General features: G+C 37.2%; 1 protein-coding gene across 2 annotated transcripts in view; it reads left to right on the top strand.

Moving 5' to 3' along the window:
• Positions 1–7,374: 7,374 nt before the first annotated feature.
• Positions 7,375–16,114, top strand: part of LOC105285236 (trafficking kinesin-binding protein milt) — a 41,764-nt gene continuing 33,024 nt past the window's right edge. The window contains exons 1-2 of one of the 2 annotated variants that reach the window (XM_020033580.2): positions 7,375–7,565; positions 13,175–13,279. The gene's annotated coding sequence lies outside the window, so the exon portion shown is untranslated. Of the gene's footprint in view, positions 7,566–10,078; positions 10,163–13,174; positions 13,280–16,114 lie in introns of those variants that run through there. The other variant, XM_011349335.3, reaches the window with a different exon arrangement.

Here is a 16,114-nt window from a genome sequence, read left to right as displayed (position 1 = left end):
TACGTTTTTAAAATTTAGGTCTAAAAACGGTTTCTATTTAAACCGTTTCTTAAATGGTACTTTATGTTTCTTAGACATTAGATACGTCTAAGAAACATATATTAGGCTAACATGTGCTGCCTGGGAATGCAACATGAATTTCACATTGATGAGAAACTTGGTTCTGAATAAAAGAATAATTTAATAGCGTTACTAGTGCGCAAAATAATGCGTATTTGTTATTAACAGTATGCGCTGCATCTTCTGAAGCACAAGCGATAAAAATATGTATCCCCATACAGCACAAAAAGTTGAAATAACGTTGCGAAGATGTTACAATGTTGAAATAGTAAAATATAAATATTTTTTCAACGTTGAATCTATGTTGATTCTTCTACATTGATTCTGTATGTTGCTACAACATTAAAACAACATATAGATTTTATTAATTAACAAATAGATTTTATTAATTAATGGTCAATTTAAAGTTGTCATTCTTCTTATATGTAACAAATAATTCTATTATATTTAGTAATAATTAATTAATAATGTTAAATCAATAGGTTTGTTCTTTTTCGCTGTACTTCTGAACTAGTGCAATAAGTTAGAATGAAAGAAAGTATATATGTTGCTATGCAACGTTTCTGAGATGCTGATTTAACGTTTGTGTGCTGTATGGGATCATAAGCGCTTGAAACATATACGTTACATCACACATCTGAACATGTACATACATTACATATATCACACATTCGTGTAACTCATAAAGCATGCGTATGTGTAATCTCTCATCTCTCGTAAAATATCCATAAATTTGATTATAAATTAAGAAAAAAATTTTAAGTTTTTGTATTTGCTCAAAGAGTATAACATAAATCCCATATTAACATTTATAATTATTGATATTATATATAACATTTATTTCTCTGTTTAATGTGATTATAACGCGTTATACCTGTCCGCTAAAAAGCGCGTGATAAGCTATAATATTTTACAAAGTATCTCTTCAGTATAATCATGAATCTAAAATAAAATATGAAACTAATATATGATCAAACAATTTTGCAATGACTGCAAATAATTTAATTATCGATTGGAAAATATAAAACTTCATCACGTAAGTTTCATCTTGCAAATATAATTTAATCATTATTTTTCTTGACCATCTTTAATTACACTGAATATTCGTGTGAAGTTAGCGCTCTTTAGCGAAAGGAACGCAGGAAGGGCATACGAATTGCCACGATTTGTGCAAAGGTTGATCTACCTGATACGGAATAATAGAACAGAATTCGTAGTATGCTACTATGCTTCATTTATTCTCATACGTCTGAAGTGAGGCATTTCAGACGCCATTATATCCAAGTATTTCTGCATTGTGTGCATTCAACATCCCAAAATTATTGTCCGTTATTTAATTCAATATTGTATAACACATTATCTGATTTTTAAAAATTTTATGCCTAATATATTTCTTGATATATTTAAACGCATCGTGTTGAGACGTTGGGTCGTACGTTTGAGTCATGGTGTACAAAGTCTCTAGTTATGGCGCCTCCGATCAGAACGCATCTAACTTCAGGCGTGATGTCATAAACGACGCCGAGTGTACGCTGGTCGTGTGCGCATCCCGCGAGGCGCTCGCTGATCTCGCAGGCCGCACAATTTTATCCTATATTTAACGCGTGCTTTCGACTCGACCTGGCGTAAAGCGGCGCGGTCTAGCGTTTCTCGGCTCGTTCGCTCTCATCCGTGCTCGATCGCAATCGCGCACCTCTCGATCTATTCCGCTGTTGGCCATATCGAACCTGAAAGGGATCGGGTGCCATGGAACACTAAGAAGAAGAAGTCGATCTATTCCGTCTCGCGACTCACTTCGCGTCGTTCGATTCTTCCTTGCGGGTACAAGAAGTATGACGCGCGGGAGTGCGGGAGTACCTCGAGCTCACGGAGAACGTCAGTGACGTGACGTGCACACGGCGTCGGACACGCATCGTTTCGCGTTCTTCGAGCAAGAATGTGCGCCGGGCATCGACGCACGGTAAGCGATCGAATTGTCCGCTTCGTCCTCGTGACGCCGTCCTTTAACCTAATTTCGCCCGAGCTCGCCTGAGCTCCCTCGCTGCAGGAATGTTCAATCGATACACCGCGAAAACATCCTGTCGTTTATTCGCGTTAACGCGAGTATAATTCCATCGCGGTTCGATGCACGCGTCGCCGATTCGCGGCATCAACAGCTGATCTGATCCTTCGACCATCGCCCGAATTGCTCGCGGGCATTGCGTTGCGCCCGTATGCATTAAATTCGCGAAGGGAGGGGACGAACGGGTGTATCGAAGCAGTTAAAACATCTAGCGTAATCACGCGCACCTTGTACCTTGCACTGGGTATCTCGTCGAGGTACAATATTCCTATAACCTAAAAGATGAACTCGAGCCTGTCGGGCTCCAGTCCCGTAATCTGCCCCTCTCTCTGCCCATGCACTTTGTTTCTTTTTTTGCAGGATGTCGATATTATAGACATTGTTCGATGACGATATGTAATTGTACGGAGCATGATTTATGTAACGTTGATACAGTCACTGTGAGAACTCGCACTTCTCTACTGCAAGGCGCATTGTTACAAGATTATTTTTCACACAGAATTTATGCAGTACAAATAACATTTACATTCTTTTGTCACATAAAAGTTGGAACATAGAAATAATGTAAATAGCAATTTCATGAAACGATGAATAATGTAATTGACAAGAGAAAAACACCATCATGACAATTACATAATTTGTTAATCAGAAATTAATGAATGTAGCAGTAAACAAAATAATGTTATTGTAAGATTTTAATAATATTAACTAGGTTCTTTTATGATTTCAGTATCTGCACAATCTCTTCCATTGGTGATCGTGGTGGTTTCCCATAGTGGAAACCAAAAATTGTATACTACGTTACGGTGAGTACTTTCAAATAATTCTGATTTCGTACAAGCTGCTTGCACATTCTCTCTTAATTTCTTCAAATATCATACTCATGTTAACTCTGATTTAACGTCTATGATTGTTCTGGATATGATACAAGGTTTTACATGCAAAATCTATAAATATAGATTGGCGTAAAAGTTATAAATTATTTAGGATCTCTCTAATCTCCTAAAATGTGTAAATGTTTTTTCGTTTCTATCTGACTTTCTCAAAAATGATACATTTAATCTAATCTATCTGAATGAGCAGTGTCAAGCAATGCACGAATCACATGACAGAGCGTGATGTGTTCATACCTTTGTGCGACTCCAAATATTACTCTAAGGCTTCGTGAATGTCGCGGCCATCCAGCGGAAGCACCATAGAGAACTGAAAAGACTACATAACTATTGTATCATATCAGCCGAGCATTACCTTAATCTTGGTAGGAGTCGAACGGACTTAGCAACGTACAGTCTGTGCAGAAAGTATTCCGACATGATTCAAATGAATGTCAACTTTGTTAACGCGTTATTCACTTCTCAGGATTGCTTAACGATTGAGTCAATTCACTTTTTGTGTCGTCGCTATAATACATTTTAGACAAAGCGTTTTACTATTAATGAAATACAAAAAGTATCACATGCATCATAACAACATGCATTTATTATCTATGTAAAATTCACGTGCTAATATAAATTTAAATTCATTTATTTAATCGTATCTCATAAAACTGTATTTATTCTACATACATACATATACATATTTTCAAATTTTGTACAAGTGACTATCTTTGAAGGAAAACATAGAAAACATAGAAAAAGGTATCAGTTGATTAATATAGTAAAAAAACGAATATTCATTTTCTTATTTCCAACTGACGTATATTTACGTCATATTCCGTGCATCAGTGTGTTATTAATGTATTATCTGCAAAAAAATAGCTTTCCCATAATGACAATAATAAGGCATTAATCTTTACGTAAAACTCATTTTAATGACAAAACTTATTTCAGAAATACGCCTTTTATGTAATTTCCGAGAAATAAAACTCCATGCTTAAATTATGTATAAGTTTTTAAAATCAGAATAATATATGTAAATTAGATCAATGTATGGCACATACATAGTTAATAAACACGTGTATACAAAGTCACTTGATATGTAATTATAACGTTACGTAATTATATGCAAGAATGTTGCGAAGAAGTAAGCGTGCAATTTGATGTATGATGCGTCGCGATGAATAAAAAAAACTCATAAAGCTGGTACCATCTGGTACAAAATTATTTAACATAGTCTTGGATTATAATGATTACGATAATGATTTTGACACATAATATTTTATGATACGTCTGTTCGTAATCTATATAAAATACAAATTCATGTAACACACAATTGGTGTACGTACAAAGTATTTAAAAAAATTCTAAATCAGTAATGATTTTATCTTGGAATACATCCATAACGTTGTTAAAAGTAACGATACTTTGACATTTTATTCCATCATTTAGAGAAGCTTAAGATATAACTGTTTACATTTGAATTGTTCTTTAACTTTCTCTTCCTCTTTCTGCATGCTGCTTTTATATATAGATACGCGTTTTAAACAAGCAATTTCGAAAAAGATTGTACCACGTGTTATCAGCAATCCGCAGATAAGGCACGCTCATACTGCTTTTACATATCGATTCGACGTACATCCTGCAGAACTCATCGAGTCATCTGTCCGAAGGATCGAATCTTACGAAGGCCCATTCTATTTTCGCGCTTCGCCGTGTTCGCAAGATAAATTTACGAGTTACAATTTATCAATTGCGAGTTTACGTTACGGATCGACCGCCTGGTTCGCGGCGCGCGACGTCGCAAAATTTTAATGTTCAAATTACGTCAACGGCACAATTGGAGGCATCGTGCGCATCGACCAGTGCTCATCTTTATCGCTGAAGGCTGACGGAGACCGCAGCTTCTTTATTTGCCAAGAGTGATAAGCGTCATCCCGTATAATTGACATTGTGAATCGCGCACGCAATGTTGCTGCGAGGAATTGCATTCGCGGAGGCACGCCGCAATTCAGCGCGGCGTGTCTTTAAGAGCTGCGATAAGACTAACGGATGCGAGAAGGACGTGGTTGCATCGGATCTCTCGCACGATGGTTCTCTGGTGCGACATACGCGCACGGCGATGATCTGTCGGCCCCCGGAGGAGCCGCTGTCCCCCGTTTTCTCGATCCCTTTCGTAAGTTGCGAAAAGATATCTAGTAAAAGTTGGGAGATACGCTCTGGCATAAATAAGAAATATCTGTGCATATATATGCATAATTACGCGATTGGCATCATTATCATCACAGATTACGTCAGCGGGTAACGTGTTGCATCACATCATAAACTTTTTGCCAATTTTGCAATAGGTAAAATTATTAGGCGCCTCTTTTTGTGTGAACCGCTTGCGTTGAACCACAATTTTTACAAAATGTGTTAAACTGAAAAGAATCGCGTTCACGAATTATTACTCGATGGATCACTGCGAGCAATTGCGACAAATTTGCATTTCTTATTTAATACCACGTGTTGAACGCGGTAAACAATGAACAGACCGGTTTCTCCCACTCCGTGAAAGCAGTTACCTATCTCAAAAGAAGTTCCTTTAATTTGTGAGGGACGCATATGAGTTCAGTACGTGGCATTGATTACGTTGAGCTTGCTCGTATGAACTGCAGTGCGCGATCGATTATATCGTTTAAATAATCAATCAATACCAGTTTGCGATAAACAGAAATACACAATTACATATCTTATTTTGACTTACTTAATTTGCCGCTAATAAACGCTTTAACGTTTGCTCTACCTTTTAAGAAAAGAATATTGGAGTTCTTCACGGTAAAATAGCTTTAGTCGGTTATCTATTATTAGTGTATATGCTAATTCTCTACCTTCCTAAAATAGCCAGCTAGAGATATCGCTAGGGAGATCGATTATCTGTCTTATAACATACACACACATTTTTCGCGTTACGTTCCTATACAGCATATTGTTGTAACCTTGCGCTACCTTGCAACGCTAAAACCGCCGAGAAGATTGTAGAAAGGTAAAATTGACGGCGGAGCACTTAACGAGCCTTGACTGACGTGCGGAAAGAATGTGCAAAACGCGTTTCGGGCTACCTCCGGCCGCGCATCTGCACTACTTCAACTATGACGTTGAGGTTTGTTCATAAATATCTTCGGCAAATTTATGCGACGCTCGTTACCTTCCTCCTAGAATATTCTTATCCACCATATAAAGCAGAGAGGAACTCGACGCGTAATTAAAGTCCACAAATGTTCCAACTCTCAATGATAACGGTACAACAACTCCGATCTTATGATCCATTGTCAGCGATTAAATTGCACGTATCTGTGCGTTTCTTATCATCTTATCATTTGATATGGTGTCGGCCATGCTGATGTATCGATCGCAATGGTCATGAAAATTTCCGAAAGAGATTAGCGTTGCATTAACGCACTTTTTAACGCAGAGAAATAGTCAATTTTTTACATGTTTTTGTGTTAAAAGCTAATAACTGTAATTCTAAAGATTACATTTATGTCATCACGAATTCGATTCTTGAATGAAAAATCTGCATTGACTTTTCGGACAGTAATGATGATGTCTGCAAAATGTGACGCAAATTGACGAATTTAGTAAATGGCACTTTTGCAAAAACAGTCGGAATAACTATGCTGTCTCGAGTCAGTGTCCTGAAATAAACCCGGTGGAACACACACAGGAAGACGAGCAAAATGAACGTATCCGCCGGAGTGCTACCGATCTAAATAAGCACGACGGCTTAAATACTGGTCCCCTGGCACGTATTTAGGGGCTCAGAAATCGTGAAACCTTCCCTTCAAAGGCATTTCGCTTTTGCTTTAGCGATGACAGACACGAAGAAGAATGCGCTTTGTTTCGTGTTATCTGACGCAATTTAGTTGAAATTCTGATTTTAAAGAAGATGCAGCGACAAAATTATATTGATCAAATAACTTCAAATACTTACGTAAATCTATATATAAATACATTTTTCTTTTTTGAAGTATTATTGTAATCTTTCAATCGCGCAATAAGATTAGGATTAGAATTTTTCTGAAACAGATAGTATGTTTTATATATATATATATATATATATATATAAAACATACTATCTGTTTATATATAAAAATTCTAATCCTAATCTTATTGCGCGATTGAAAGATTACAATAATACTAATACAATAATAATAAAAAAATATGACTCCATATATATGGAAAATATATATATTTGTTTTTAAGATATTTTAATAGGCAAACTAAATGCAAAGAGTCATATTTTTTTATAAGGAAGGGATGTATCGATCTAATAACGACGATTTTATTAACGTTAATTTAAAAATTATGTTTTTAGGAAAGCGAGGCGATATCGCTTGTCGCCACAGCGTCCAAGCTGGCCACCGTGGAAGATGTGGGTCCAAAGCGGCCCGAAGGCCCCATCCGACCATCCACCACCTCCCTAAAGGTCTCACCCACGGCCCGGGCAACTCTCCAGGCGTTACGGTCATCACCCAAGAGCAAGTTAGCTACCCCTGTTAGTACCCGCGACGCTGAGACCATTACGGGTAAGTTACTATGGAAGATACTATTTTTACATACGTACCACAGCTGTCGCTTGCACTATGCCGTAGAACAGTGTTCAGAATATCAATTCTTTCACTGATTTCTATGAACTATTGCTATGAACTAGTTTCACAAAGATCATGGTCACTACTTCTAAATTAAATATATACGTTTATTTACAATTATACACACACGTCTAAATGTGATGACAATTCGACGGAAGAATGTAAGTAAAACGAGAATTTTTGTTGTTTGTCGGAAAGATAAGAATCTCTCACGTGAAGAAGCGGTTTTTTCAAAATAAGAGCGCGCCGGTCTCTCGTGAATTCAAGGATCGGTGAGCAGGATGCGCACGGATTTACATCTGACGTTGCAAGCGTACGAGGAGAAACTGTCTTTGACGGTGCTAGCACGAGAAGTTTTATAAAGTGCTCTACCTGTTCCGAGCCTTCATGGTGTTTCCCATTGGCCCGAGCCAAATGATGATTACTCCTGCCCGGCGGATAATACGCCACGCTCCATTCTCATCATCATGATCGTCATCATCATTATCGTTATCGTTCCAGTCATCATCATCATCATCATCATTTTTGTCGACGTCAGCATCATAATCGTAATCATCATTATCGTCATCATCATCATCATCATCATCATAATCATCATAGCTAAAAATGAAATGAAAAATTGCTGTACTTCTTCTTATCCCCATTGCAAACATCTGCAAATATCTGTGATGTTTGGTACCTTCCATTATGCATTGTGATACTGAATACGTTCAGTAAAGTTCCTCAGACAACTTTCTCAGGCACCATCATTTTGCTACGCGTCCAAAATATCGAGGGCACGATTACTCAGATCTCGAAATAAGTGGCCTACAAAGGGCTAATTTTGTAATGCGCTAAAATTTAAATCAGAGCGCGCTTTGTACATTTTCGGGAAAATCCGAGTATGTAAAACGATCTCCATCCATTATCGTGTATTTTTTAATTAGCTGACCGTTATTAAATGCACTTTGTACCGAGGATGTAGCCATCTAGCAACGCTAGAAAAAGCTCATAGAATGTACAATTAAAATTGATTCCATTACACAGACGTACGACACTTTATTCCCGTCTATTATATAATGCAGACGTATACATAGTACGCGTGTTTTTTTGGATTGGTTTACTTCGTGCCGTTTGCCAGCAACCTTGTCGTCAGGAGCTACGGCTACGTCAGTGAAGATTTAAACTGATCGATCTTTAGTTTTCTTGCTCGTTATGAAATGCAACTGAAATATCGTTCCTACATTCCAAGAACTATCTGTGATCTAACTCTTTTTCTCTGAGTAAATTATTACTCATTCAATTTAATATTTAAATATCACGAGACACGTACGTAGGATGGTTAATCTTAAAATTTTATATATTTATCATGTTGATTTCACCATCATTTACATTCTTGATATTTTTCTTTAAGTACAGATGAAAAAGTTCAACTTTTTAAATTAGATTTATTCGATAAATGGCTCGATCGTGGGAATCGAAATTGGCTAAACTCCAACTATACTGGTCGCTGCTATTTTCCTCCGTTGCGACGTTCGTTCGTCGGAGTTGTCCGGTGACTCGCGACTCAAAAAGAACGTTTCTCCGAGTTCTCGAACGAATCGCCGTCGATGATAGATCGCGAGGAGTCTCATCTACCGCGTAATCACTAGAAATAAAAATAGGAAAGACACGAGCGTTCCGTTCACAGTTTCACGCGAATTAGTGGGTATAACATATATAATCGCGGCGCGACTATCCTATCGATTACGCCATCGATTTCGTTATTAATTCCGCGCAACGGCAAGGTGTACGCGGACCGGTTATACAATTTAATTCTTCGCAGCTGTTGAGATAAAAGAATTCATACCAGATGGAACCGTTTACTAATGATTCATTGTAAACGTACTTGATGAATTGTTGGGTCATATGTTCCTGTTTATTAACAGTATCGATTTCAAATATAAGCTATGCTTCATGTTACGCTAAAAATAATTAACGTTAATAGTACTATTCCAAAATACTTTGTGAGATTAGGCAAAACTTTTATTATATTTATGTACAAGTCACATTCAACGTTCTATAAGAAATTATTCTATTTATACGTTTTGCGAGACAAAGTGCGTCGCAATACTTGCAAAACGTGAGACAATTTCAGAATTAATTATTAAGCGATCTATTCGGATCATGGACCCTTCGAGTCATTGTCTTGGGAGCTAATTATGCAAGCTTTTTGGCACGTCGCTTTTCAATTTGGCCAGACGATCATTCGCATAAAACGTGAAAACGCTTGATGGTCAATGCGCTCGATTGCTGCCAGTTCGGCTTTACGTAATTCGCAATGTTCGGGATTAAATCAAATTCTCTGAATTTTTACAAACGATGAATTCGAGTTTGTTGACGGTGTGGCAGGTGCCTTAATGAGGAAAGTGCAAGGGCGACAGGTTCGGCCATTGCCGGACACTGCCGGCAGATTATGTACCTAGGTACAAGGGAGGCGGGAAGGCCCAAGGGCCCGGCGAGACTCAAAGGGATTCTCGAGAGGCGCGAAACTGTCCTTAGCAAGTGGCGAGATGGTAGGACATTTGTTCATTGACGTTTTTTTTATTATAGAATTTATATATTTGGAATTTCTATGAAATTCTAATTAAGCAATTTTCAGTCATCTTTTAAGCATAATTAGTTTCTATTTATGCCTGTATTATTAAATGATAATCTACTTTTACTACATTGTACATTGTTGCTACAATGTAAGTTAATTGTTAATATTTAATCAAGTTACTACTTGAAATCACTTGTGCAAGGTATAATGCTATATAAAATGCAATATATATTTTTAACATACTACATGCATATTGTATTCTGTTCGGATATTTGTTGATAACGTGAAAATTGCTGAAATGCGGTAAAATTGCAATATATGTTTTTCTCTTTATCAAGTATATAAATTCCTCTTTTTTTCATTTATTTCTTTTTTTATTCACAAGCAACTTATCAATATGATCTGCAGTTGATAATTATATTAAATATCCTATATATATATAGTTTCAACCTAACGTATTATCTTCTGTAGTAAAACGTCGGTGAGATACCTTTTTGCTACATGTGATTGCCAATACGTGGCAGCACGTGCTCTGCGGCCAGGCTATTTATGTCACATGACAAAGTTCTTCTGCATGATAAAGAAGTTAAAAAGACTGACATTGAAAAAGCTTTTACATAACTATTCGTCAATTTAGAAAATGATTGTACTTTGGATTTTCTAATGAAATGATCGAAATATTAACCCAGACATTTTGTGTACAGATAATTATAAAACATTTACAAAAAGATAAATTGCAAGCAAGATTATACCTTGTAAAATTATTTTGTTGCAATCAATACTTTTAATTTATTAAGAATTTCTTATTTCTATATGAATGTTTTACACAAAGTTTGCCCGAGAAATTTTATTAATTTAATTGAAAATACTCATATCTTGAAAATACATAGAATTTTTTTAAATATCTATCACCTTACATCCTAAACATTAAAATTATGAAACTGACAAGTCATTAATTACGAGGAGTGCTTTATCGGTTCACGCGAGTTCGATGTTTGTCCGCCATTCGAGTCATACAACGCAAAAATATTCTATTTGTGCGTCTTTTAAAACATTAACCCTTTGCTTCGTCACGCTGTATGATTTTTCTAGCGCGTGTAACGATTTCAGTATATAATCCTGCCACATACAAGTCCTACGATCCGGTTTCCGCGATTCAATTGAACAGAGACGTTGGGAACCGGCTGCAGGCTTAACCGTTTCCTTTTTTTTATTAATGAAATCTGGGAAAATTTTGTGAAAATTGCGCGCGGCCTAGCATTCATTCCGAACAATCAGCTTCTTCACGGGGTAAGACTAATCTAGGCTATGCATCATCATATGCGATTATGTGCTAAACCACGATAACTTTATGCAGCGCGATATCATCTCGCGCGGGTCATCTCAGTCTCACGAGTGCGCGCTCGCAAGTACAAAGTTCACGCAAAGCGAGACTGGTGTCGCTTCCCGGTGCAGGCAGCATCTGTAGTTGCAGCACTGCGCCGGCTCTGCATGGATTGCGTCGCGTTTTCATATCGTGACGGCAGCACACCTTACCATCGCAACTATTCTCGATCGATGCACTTTACTTTTTACGTGGTAGTTATGAGGATCTCGTAGAAGCATATAACGTCAGGTCAGTAACAATGGTTACTATTAATTAGTTGACTCTTGATTTGAATATTTGGTATTTCGTGGCAACATGAGTCCAGAAGCAGTTTCATTGTATTGCGCAGATCATTTTGCGCGGTTTCTTCATGGTCATAAATTTTGACCGATCAACAACTACGTACTGTGATGTTTTCATCTTTTAAAGAATATTTGAGATAATATCTAATCTGATGCAGGTATACTAGATAATTATACATGAAAATTCCATAATTTCCAAGATTAAACTCGAAGAACGTAAATTGGAGAGGAAATGTTTGTTTGTTTGTTTGAAAATGGATTTCAATTAATATTTTATATTTGAGACTTTCTTGACACAACGGAAAATTAAGAAAATAGTAGAAGTTGCGACGTAACGGCATTTTATCATTTTAGTCTTTGAAAGATTTATCTTTAAAATTCACTAAAATACCCTGTACGGGTATCTCCTCTGTATCACGATACGGTCACAGTATATACGGTAATGCAACTCACCTAATTTTTCGTACCATGAAATGCAGTTCACGTGCCTGAAGTCCAAGCACTATATTAGTATCACCATTTAAACTTTTCTCTCATTCTTTTTGTTTCTCACTCTTTCGCTCTCTTTTTAGCATATTACTGCATATTATCTATATGTTTAGCATATTATCTAAAGTTGGAATAAAAATTGCATAAAAACAAAATATCAATAATATAATATATGCAAGGTAAGGTAAATATCAATAATTAATATATGCAAGGTAAATAAGAAATAAATTCCATCTTCTGCCATACCGCAAGCAATTTTTTGTCATACGGATCGTGCACATTTATTTATCTTACGTCGTAGGTAGATTCATTACATGTTGAGATAACAAAATGCGAAATATATTGTTACAATATTTCTATTTTTATAATTGGAATTCAACTTTCGTCCATAGCAAGTCCATTTTTATCACATTTCCATTTTTATAATGGCATAATTCAATTTTCGTCCATAGCAAGACTATTTTATCACGTTTCTTTCCCTTCATGTGTTTCTCGTGACAATTCTGACATAAACATTGCGTCACAATGCTATTATTAAATCATGCAGTCAGCATCGACCGCAATCCTCGTGCACAAAGAGTGACCAAGTCGATGGTGGGCCGCGTATTATTGTAATTTCTTCCGTTTTTGATGCGAAAGAGCTTAAGTACAATGGGAAGATACGCGCGGTGTGTATATTTGATCGCACGTGATCCAAGCACGTGCGAGAAAATAATCGCGTCTCGCGTAATGCGCGTGCCTTGAAGCGGAACGGCGCGATTTATAACGCGCGCATAATGACGGCTCTGCACTTAGTAACGCCATGGTGGATGCTGCTTGATTGTTGCAGAGGTGTGCAGCGGAGAGGAGTTGCCAGAAGTCGAGATAATCAGTCTGCTGGAGGAACAAATTCCGAGATACCGTCTACGAGCTGACACATTAACGCAGTTTCAAGGTAAACTCGGCTTCCTTTCCTTCGCTTACGGCGAAAAGTGTCAGGCAAAACGTGAATTGAACATGTAATATCTTGTGCAAACAACGCACAAGAAATATACAGGGTGTCCCGGGTTTTAACCGACAAACTGCGGGAGCATATTCTACTAGTGGAAATAAGAAAAAATTCTTATATCGAGTTTGCTTAGAAATGCTTTATTACAAAGTTATGAACCAATATTGAAAAGAAATATCAGATAAGTAACGACGGAACATAGTGTAGAATTTGGAAGGTCGAAGATGTTTATGTTATGTGTATTCACATGTACCAATTTTGATGGAAAATGTGCCACTGCAGTTTCGCCAAAACAGCTGGATACAGTTAGACGGTTGTCCATCGCACTATGCTAGACAAGTTAGAAACTGGTTAGACGAACATTACGCTCATAGGTGGATTGGTCGAGGAGGACCGGTTTTCTGGCCTCCAAGATCGCCCGATTTAACGCCTCTTGATTTTTATTTATGGGCAACTTTAAAAAATAAAGTTTACAGTACAGAAGTAATCTCGCTTGAAGATTTAAAGCAACGAATTACTAATTCAGTTACTGAGATGCAACAACATTTTCAGGAATGTCGTACCGTAACAAATTCTGTACTACGTCGATGTCTAGCTTGTATCGATGTGCAAGGACAACATTTTGAAATGCGTCACTAAATCATTGCGTAGATAATTTTTATTTTTGTGAAAAAATCCGTTGTTACTTGTCTCATATTTCTTTTCAATATTGGTTTATAACTTTGTAATAAAGCATTTCTAAGCAAACTCGATATAAGAATTTTTTCTTATTTCCACTAGTAGAATATGCTCCCGCAGTTTGTCGGTTAAAACCCGGGACACCCCGTATAGCTGTTGGCGCTCGAGGAAACCTCCTGCGTTGCAGAATGGATTCTTCCGAGGCATCATGTTGTATGAATTCGTATATTTCGAGCGTTATCGAATTTGTTTTCCGCGATGATTTATTGACAGCAACGAAAAACAAGATCTGGTAGATATGCTGATAATGATCGACGAATCTATATCGCGTTTCAGATAAATATGACCGGTGAGTTATATCGAGTTACGTCGATTAAATCGAGGATCGAAATGTACGATCGTTTTGAATATTGCGCAAATGGAATTCCTATAGAGGAACATCGACACATAGATTTGTGGATAATTGTGTTCTCAATTCAATGATGCGTTTCTTTATGTGATCAGGGTGATGCGATACTGCAGGTGTAAATAGATAAGGAAAACCTTAATGTATGATAGGATGCAACCCGTATGCGTCCGTTCAAATTTCATGCTTCGTTCTAATTAAACGAGGAAACCTTTTCGATAACCCTGCGATATTCCCCGAGTGTTGATTTACGAAACCTTGTATTGAAATTAAGGGTTTCATTAAGAGCATCGGTTAAAAAATTATAAAATGGCTTCAGCGCTAGAAAGACAGGTTTCGCTAAATAGAGAAGGCTATACATATTATTATTTAAACAATAGCAATGTTAACTCCTCCTTCTCTTCATCAGTGGAAATAAATATACAGGGTGTCCCGGGTTTTAACTGACAAACTGCGGGAGCATATTCTACTAGTGGAAATAAGAAAAAATTCTTATATCGAGTTTGCTTAGAAACGCTTTATTACAAAGTTATAAATCAATATTGAAAAGAAATATGAGATAAGTAACGACGGAACATAGTGTAGAATTTGGAAGGTCGAAGATGTTTATGTTACGTGTATTCACATGTATTCATGTTCACTATGTTGAAACGATTCAGTATGATTGTTACTTTCACAACAGTAGCTGTTAGATTTCAATCGTCGTGTCAACTAGCAATTACTATCAGAATGCCAAAAGTGTTTTCAAATGAGGAATACACCGATATTCATTTCGTGTACGGATTCCGTGACGGAAATGCACGAGCTGCCGTACGAGAGTATCAACGTAGATTTCCTAACAGGAGAGTACCAGATAGATTTAAAGCAACGAATTACTAATTCAGTTACTGAGATGCAACAAAATTTTCAGGAATGTCGTACCGTAACAAATTCTGTACTACGTCGATGTCTAGCTTGTATCGATGTGCAAGGACAACATTTTGAAATGCGTCACTAAATCATTGCGTAGATAATTTTTATTCTTGTGAAAAAATCCGTTGTTACTTATCTCATATTTCTTTTCAATATTGGTTCATAACTTTGTAATAAAGCATTTCTAAGCAAACTCGATATAAGAATTTTTTCTTATTTCCACTAGTAGAATATGCTCCCGCAGTTTGTCGGTTAAAACCCGGGACACCCTGTATAAATAAAACAAAGGATCTTGTTCGTCAACCTTACTGGCTGTATATTTATTAAATATGTCACGTAAGTGGTCTCTTCCACCACGGTTTCCTTATTATTACGATGTCTTGGAGAGATCACCTTGATGGGGGGGGGGGGGGTATTTCTTATAACGTTTAAGTCTTCATGTGCCTTTGTGTTGATGTTATTCTGTACACACGGGATGTTATTCTGTGATTCTGCAGGCTGAACATTCCCTGCGTTCTCAGCGACGGAGTGGACCGCATCGACGAAATCTTTGATCGGCGGCTGCGGACTGCGGTTCTCAATAAAATCCGTTGTGTGTGCACCGCAACTAAACGTTAATATTATATTAATATTACGTTAATATTACGCCGATCAAAGGTTTCGTCGATGCGGTCCACTCCGTCGCTGAGAACGCAGGGAATGTTCAGCCTGCAGAATCACAGAATAACCAGCTGGACTTAACTCCAGCCGAAAAAGCCCGTCTTGGCTCCGGTACGAGCTTTTAT

Source organism: Ooceraea biroi, chromosome 5 (assembly GCF_003672135.1).
Source record: "Ooceraea biroi isolate clonal line C1 chromosome 5, Obir_v5.4, whole genome shotgun sequence".
Classification (NCBI taxonomy): domain Eukaryota; kingdom Metazoa; phylum Arthropoda; class Insecta; order Hymenoptera; family Formicidae; genus Ooceraea; species Ooceraea biroi.
The sequence above is the reverse complement of the archived record's forward strand: the minus strand, read 5'-3'. Positions and strand labels throughout refer to the sequence as shown.